Raw genomic sequence first — 8026 nt, 5'->3', positions numbered from 1 at the left:
AACACATTCCCACACTCCCAGGGGGTTTCAATAGCTTTCACTCCTTACACTTCAGGGGTACCTGGAAATATTCCTCATTTTGATATTTTTAAAGAAGCAAAGCTAAAGCACTGTTGGGTTGTGTTTTAGGGTGAAGCTCTCCCTCCCTGTACCCTAAAGCTGATGCCAGTGTTTCACTTCAGTGGGAAAGGCCCTGGTTCCTCCCTCCTGAAGCTTCAGCCTCTCACAGAGTTTGGGAGTGCAGGAAGGAAAAAAATATCATTTAACCCCTCCGTGAGAGCCAAATGGAGCCGTTTCAGTGCCATAAATGGAGATATTTATTACCCCCTGTGCCCGAGGTGCTGCCTGAGTGTGTTATGGGTGACTCCCTGCTGATTCCTTCTGGAGGTTCCCAATCCAGTCCCAGGGTTTGGTGGCATGGCAGCTGATCCAGGGAATTTTTCATCTGAGTCAGGTGTGAAATACCTGACACTGCTTCATGCAGGAGCAGGAACACACTGCCCTGGGCGCTTGCAGCTGCAGAGAGACAGACTTGTAAAACGTTCTCCTCTCTACTTCCCCACAAATATTTCACATTGCAGTTGGTATCAAAGCTGCTCCTTTGGCTTTGGAATCTTTTGGGGTTTTGGGCTATTTGAAGGGGTTAGGGGTTGCACTGATAGATCAGTTTCCTTTATGAAGGAACAGTGCTCCAGCAAACCACATATCCTAAAAATCCTCAATAATTCCTTTTGTAGCTGTCAGAGCCTGCCTGGCACACGGTCTCCCAACAAAGAGCTCATTCCTCTCCTGGAAGGCTCTTTAGGAAGTAATTCTGAGGGGTTATCCAACAAAGTGCCTGTTGTTACTGAGGGTGATGCTTCATCCTTTGCTCAGTGAGGCTTCCTGGAGAGCAAAATAAATGAACTGCTTGAGGTGTGGGGTTCTTCAGAGAAAAATAAAACAATAGCAACAGAAAAATGTAAAACCAGCTCAAATGTTGCGCTGCAGCAGAAGAAAGAGAGGCTGTTAACTCACCCTAAACATTGTGTGCATCAGATGTGGCACAGTCTGACTCCGAAATCCAGGCAGCTCCTGCAGTTCCGTGGTGGCCAAGTGGCAGAGTCGTTCCCTGCAGTGTGGAGGAAGACAGGTGGGGAAGGGGCAGCCTGGCCCTTGCACACAAAGAGGGAACAAAGAGAAGTGGATTGTTTTTCCAGAGCCCTGGGTCCGGATTGTGGCTCCTGTTTTGCCCTAAGGGAAAGAGCAGATGGTTGGGAAAGGCAAGAGGAGGTTGGAGGGCTCTCTCCACGGCTTGGCAGCGCTGTCTGGGGAGATTTGTGAGGAATTCATTACTCTGGGAATGAGGAACAAGGCAGGTTTACCCCCTTGGCACAGCCTGGACCCTTGGGGAGGGCACTGTGGGCACTGCCAGGGCAGGGCAGGATGGGGCTGGTGGTTCCTTTAAACAGGCTTGTCTGTCAGAAAGCAGGGAATGAGTGATTGCTGCCCTGGCAAGTTCAATAAATGTAAAACATCAGTTCCCTGTCCTTTGGAGAGACACTCAGAGACTGCCTTCAGACAGAGCAGAGCGGGAAATGTCTTTTCAAAGAGACACGAGATATTAAATCTCTTTGCTGGGTGACAAAGGCTTTGGGATCGAGTGATTGCAGTCCTAGGGCTGCTGTGCATCCAGCTCCTGCCTTTGATCCTGGGAGTACAGCTCTTGCTGTGGTGCCATGGGGAGAGCCCTGATTTTACCCAAGGGGCTGATGGGGTTTGGCCAGCGTGGAATTCACTGGCACTTCCTGAGGGAGGACATCTCTGCTCCCTTCCTGAGGGAGGACATCTCTGCTCCCTTCCCACGCTCGGCCCATGAGATGTTGTGTTCACCCCCCTCCTGCTCCCAGGGCAGTGATCTCCAGGAAAGAGCTGATTTGATCCTTTGGGGCAATCAGTTTGATCCTTTTGGGGGGGATTTTGCTGCTCCCTCCTACCTCTCCAGCTGGTTCAGTGGCAGATCAAGCTCCCTGCTCCATCCCTTCCACTCCTGGCTGCACTCCCAGCTCAGCCCCACCTGGAAGTGGCTCCCAAGAACCCTTGGATTCCCTCAGGTGATGTCTGTGGGCTTTGCTTTCTGCTTGGTCACTTTAATGTCCTCCAGGAAAATCTTCAACAAAACTCCTTGGGATACTGAGATACCCCTGGCATGCAGGAGAGAACAGCTTGTCCAAGTGGCAGATAACATATGCCTTTCTTTGCTGCCTCAAATTCCCTTAAACATTAGGAGAAGGGATTGGAAAGGAATGCTTTGAGAATATTTCCTGAATCCCTGGTTATAGGGGTAGGCACTGTTTGTACCCCATTCCCTTGGTTTTAGTAAGAATGGAAGATGGATCAAAAATCACACTAGGGCAGAACTGAGCCTCAAGACTGGGTGTTAGAGCCAGATCGTGACGAGATCTACAGACAGGTTTATTTTATGTATCTGGCTCATTTCTCTTCTTAGAGCCTTTTTTTTAAAAGGGAGAATTATTCTGACACGGGACCCCAGCCCAGCCCAAGGTGCAGGGAGCCCACAGCTCACCTGGGCTGCAGCTCCTAAGGGCTGGGGCTAAGAGCTGGAGAAAACCATGGAAAACCAGAATGGTTTGGGTGGGAAGGGACCCTAAAGCCCATCCAGTGCCACCCCTGCCATGGCAGGGACACCTCCCACTGTCCCAGGCTGCTCCCAGCCCCAATGTCCAGCCTGGCCTTGGGCACTGCCAGGGATCCAGGGGCAGCCCCAGCTGCTCTGGGCACCCTGTGCCAGGGCCTGCCCACCCTCCCAGGGAACAATTCCTTCCCAATCTCCCATCCAGCCCTGCCCTCTGGCACTGGGAAGCCATTCCCTGTGTCCTGTCCCTCCATGCCTTGTCCCCAGTCCCTCTCCAGCTCTCCTGGAGCCCCTTTAGGCCCTGCAAGGGGCTCTGAGCTCTCCCTGGAGCCTTCTCTTCTCCAGATGAGCCCCCCCAGCTCTCCCAGCCTGGCTCCAGGGCAGAGGTTCCCATCCCTCTGAGCATCTCTGTGGCCCTGTCACTCCAGTGCTTCCCAAAGTCTGAGTTCCTGGAATTCCGAGGTGCTCCCAGGGCTCGGGGCAGAGGCTCCCCCTCTAATTAAAGTGGTTTCCATTAGGAGCAGCCTTTCTGCAGGAATGGGAGCAGGAGCAGATGATGGAGCCTCTCCCTGCTCCCGGTGCTTTTGTTGACTGCCTGGGGTAGATATCAAACATCCTCTCCCAGGATGTGTGGCTGCAGAGAATTCCAGGCACTTCCACATCAAGGTAAGAGAAAAATAATAAAAACATCCCAATCTCTTTTATAACCCAGCCCTGAGTAACCAGGGAACACTAAAGCTAAAATGACTTTTTGCCAGTAATTGTCTTTGGGTTCTTTAGAGCAATATCATCAAAGCTCTGTAGACTTAATACCCCTGGTTATGGGATTTGGAGCTCTGCTAAATGCAAAACTTAATTCAGTGTTCAGTTGTTTAAAATTTAAAGTCCAAAGTTGGCTGTGTCATAAAAATTTGGGCTGCTTCTGCTGCTTATTAGGGGAGGAAAAAATCAGCCTAATTCCATAGAATTCACAGGCACTGAGCCTACAGTGGGGTTTATTTGAGGGAAAATGTTCCTTTAATACATAAACCAGGAAAGGGCTGGAGCACCGAGCAAATTACGGAAATTCAACTGTGCAACAAAAAGGATTGAATTTGCATCCTGTGAAAATTTCCCGTTTGTCCCTCAGCAGGCTCTGCCTGTGAAGGTTACTGGGGCTTCTGCAGTGTCAGGGGGAGGTCAGAAGCCCTTCCCTTCCTCCTCCTGGAAAGAAATCTGGGAATTCTGTCAGAGAACCACAGAATCAGGGAATGGTTTGGGTTGGAAGGGACCTTAAAGCCCACCCAGTGCCACCCCTGCCATGGGCAGGGACACCTCCCACTGTGCCAGGCTGCTCCCAGCCCCAATGTCCAGCCTGGCCTTGGGCACTGCCAGGGATCCAGGGGCAGCCCCAGCTGCTCTGGGCACCCTGTGCCAGGGCCTGCCCACCCTCACAGGGAACAATTCCTGCCCAATCTCCCATCCAGCCCTGCCCTCTGGCACTGGGAAGCCATTCCCTGTGTCCTGTCCCTCCATGCCTTGTCCCCAGTCCCTCTCCAGCTCTCCTGGAGCCCCTTTAGGCCCTGGAAGCCTCAAAGAGTGGCTTTTTTGTGGTCTGGAATATTAAATCCCAAATTTAATATAAATTCCCTTAAAAAAATTACTGAACCTTGAAAATTCTATCTCTACATTTAATGCACAAAAATAGCAATGAAACTTTTCAAGAGACTTCCAGAGATTTCCTTGAAAATATTCATAAAGGATTGAAGGAAGCATTTTAAGAAGTGCCCATAATTCCAGGAAAAGTCCAGTAATAAGAACATCCCCCTGACAGCATCATGCAGGAGAAAAGAAATTACTTATATTTATCATCTTACTGTGTTTCAAAAAAGGCATTAAAACAGCTCAGAACTGAAAATAAAATCTAAGAAAAGCATGAGAGTAAACCTCACTCACTTAAAGAAAGTCCCATTAAAAATGCAGTTTCTAAACTTAAAACCATGGTCTGAACACTCCCATTTTCACAGCACTCCATAAAACCAAGCCTGGAATATTTCACTCCTGGCTGGAGAAAGCCTCCCTGAAATCCTAATGAAGAGCTCATAAAAGATTCATGGCAAACGTGCAGAGGAGTGAAAAGGGCACAGCCAAAAATGCGCTGGGACTTCAGGCTGGAGTGGAAATGTCTCCTCTGTGGGAGAACAAAGATCCCATTTGGCTGCTCAGGGCTGTCCGGGTATCCCTGAGGCACAGACAGCCCTGGCCCCTTCCCTGGCCCATTCCATAATAGTTTATATTGGACACTGGGGCTTGGAGAGCCTGGGACGGTGGAAGGTGTCCCTGTGCTTGGCAGGGGTGGCACCAGATGGGCTTTGAGCCCCTTCCAACCCAACCCTCCCAGGATTTGATGATCCCATGGTATTCAGCCCAAGGACTGCTGGTGTGGGGCCCTGCTGGCATCACAGACCCCACCCCAGCTCAGCCCATCCTCACCTCCTTCTCCCTTTAAATAGAGAGATGATGCTGGGGAACCAGGGAAGGACACTGGGAAACCATTTCCCAGTTAGGTTTAAGGTCTGCTGCTCTGCTCTGTACAGACACAGCTCAATTCCAGTGGCAGCAAGCGGAGAATCTGGGATTTCATCATGGAGTTACAGTGGCACGATGGGAAAAGTCCCTGAATCCAGCACCTCCTTGGGTACATCGCCCTCAGCCTTTGCAGGAAGGTCAGACAATGACTTTATCTTTTTCCAGCTTTGTCTGTCCCCCTCAGCCCGTGGAAATTCCAGAGCCTCTGTTACCCCACTGAACATGGGCTTGGAATAATTTGCTCTCTGGGAAGAGTGGTGCCAAAATTTCCCTGGCTGCAGTTCCTGGGTTTGTTGGGTGTGTAAGTCCCTCAGGACTTCTGTTGGCAGCAGCTGAGCAGGTCTGCACTCACAGGGAATACTGAAACCTTTTAACCTTGAAACCGAGCCTAAAGCTGAGCCTAAGGTACCTGCACAAATTCCTGTCTGCAGTTTAAAACGTCCGTAGGAAGAGCAGGGACAATCCTACACTTTCTCCTTGCTAATACAGAGATTCACCCCTTCTCCTTAAAAATTCCCCTGGGATTTCTGGGTGTGGAGGTGCCCTGATTATGGAGGTGTTTGGGATTTTATGGGTTCCCATTTTGAGCAGTTTTTTCCCATGCAAATGTTGGATTTACAGTCTCCTGTCAGGCACTGCATAAAGGGAATCATAAGCACGGGCTAACATTTTTTTGCTTTACAGCCTGACGTAAATCTTTATTAGAGGCTGCAAGGAGTGAAATAACCTTTGGCATGGGGCACTTAGGAGGTGATGGAAAACCCTCCTGGAGCTCAGGGAGGGCTGGGGATGGGTTCAGGAGAGGCTCAGCCGGGCTCTTCTCTATCCCCAAACTCTCTCCTTGAACACCATGATCATCCATCACTTTATTTAAATCCCTTTCTCTCTTTATGGACTGGCTGCTGCTCCGTCCTGGTTCATCCAGGCAAAAGTTTGAGGAAAAAGAAACTGGGGAAATTCCTGAGGGAGAGGTAAAGCTGGCTGGTTGTCCTTTAGCATGAAGAGCACAGTGCAGTTCCAGCTGCCTGCCTTTAATAAACAGGGATTTATCCCAAAATCCCAGACTGGTTTTGGCGGGAAGGGACCTCAAAGCCCACCCAGTGCCACCCCTGCCATGGCAGGGACACCTCCCACTGTGCCAGGCTGCTCCCAGCCCCAATGTCCAGCCTGGCCTTGGGCACTGCCAGGGATCCAGGGGCAGCCCCAGCTGCTCTGGGCACCCTGTGCCAGGGCCTGCCCACCCTGCCAGGGAACAATTCCTGCCCAATCTCCCATCCAGCCCTGCCCTCTGGCACTGGGAAGCCATTCCCTGGGTCCTGTCCCTCCAGCCCTTGTCCCCAGTCTCTCTCCATGTTTCTTGTTGCCCCTTTCAGGCACTGCAAAGCTACAGTGAGGTCACCCCAAAGCATCTCCTCTCCAGGCTGAACAATTCCAATTGATTCCATGATTTTTGGTGTCAAACTGTTTTGAAAGGTGAAAAACATTTATTGGTTTGGAGCTCCTCTTCTGTGTTGCTTCATTAAAACCCGGCCAGCCCCCAGGAGATCATTCCCTGTATTCCTGCACTCAGCACTCCCCGCCCTTCTCCCATCCATCCAATGCCACACTTGAAGTATTTTAACGAAAGCCTCGGCTTTGTTGTGCTGCTTTCTAGAATAACAATGTTCAACATTCCAATCAATGGGAAATGGATTTTGTGTTCTCTCCTGGCCTCTGTCTCATCCTTGGGATCTCTGGAGCCCCCACCTGCAGAGCTGCCCCAGCCCTGGCCCAGCACAGGAAGGACCTGGAGCTGCTGGGGCCAGGCACCAAATGAGCTCTGCTGGGAGGGAAGGCTGGGAGAGCTGGGGGTGCTCAGCCTGGAGAGGAGAAGCTCCAGGGGGATCTTAAAGCCTCTTCCAGTGCCTGAAGGAGCCAACAAGAAAAATGGAGAAGGACTTTGGACAAGGGCTGGAGGGACAGGACACAGGGAATGGCTTCCCAGTGCCAGAGGGCAGGGCTGGATGGGAGATTGGGCAGGAATTGTTCCCTGGGAGGGTGGGCAGGCCCTGGCACAGGGTGCCCAGAGCAGCTGGGGCTGCCCCTGGATCCCTGGCAGTGCCCAAGGCCAGGCTGGACATTGGGGCTGGGAGCAGCCTGGGACAGTGGGAGGTGTCCCTGCCATGGCAGGGGTGGTACTGGGTGGGCTTTGGGGTCCCTTTCAGCCCAAACCCATCCATGATTCTGTGTCACATTCCTTGTGCTGGCCCTGAACATCAGCTGGAGTCACTGAAATTCCCAAAGCCTCCAGGATTCCCACTTGCTGGGAGCGGCTGCTTCCTATTAAATTCACCTTCCTGCTGGAACATTCCCGTGGTGCTTTCCAGCTGCCAGCCCCCGTTTGTGCCTGGCCACGTGTGACAGTGACAAGGCTGGAAGTGACACTTGCAGGCATTTGCTGCCTGGCAAACCCCCAGTGTGGCTGTCCGTGTGCTCGGGCTTGGTTTTATCCAAATCCGTTTATTCCAAACGCTCCCGAATGTCGGGGTGTGCAAAGGTAGGAGATTCCACCTGCAGGAAATGGTGTTTCCTGGAGAAGGGGGAATTGGGAGGGCAGAGAAGCAGCAAATGCCTCAGGCAAAGCCGGGCCTATGTGTAATCAGATTAATTTAAGGTCCTGCTTAATTTTAGAGCTGCTCTCATTGCGGGGAAAGAGCAAAACTGGGATAAACACAAGTAAATAGCCAAGGATAACTGGAAACAGTCCTTGGTCTCATTACCAGCAGACACCTTTCCTGTTGGAAAATAAGGCAATTAGTGGGATATTGAACTTAACCCCTCTTC

This window comes from Corvus moneduloides, chromosome 8 (genome assembly GCF_009650955.1).
Source record: "Corvus moneduloides isolate bCorMon1 chromosome 8, bCorMon1.pri, whole genome shotgun sequence".
Taxonomy (NCBI): Eukaryota; Metazoa; Chordata; class Aves; order Passeriformes; family Corvidae; genus Corvus; species Corvus moneduloides.
Note: the sequence above shows the minus strand (reverse complement) of the source record.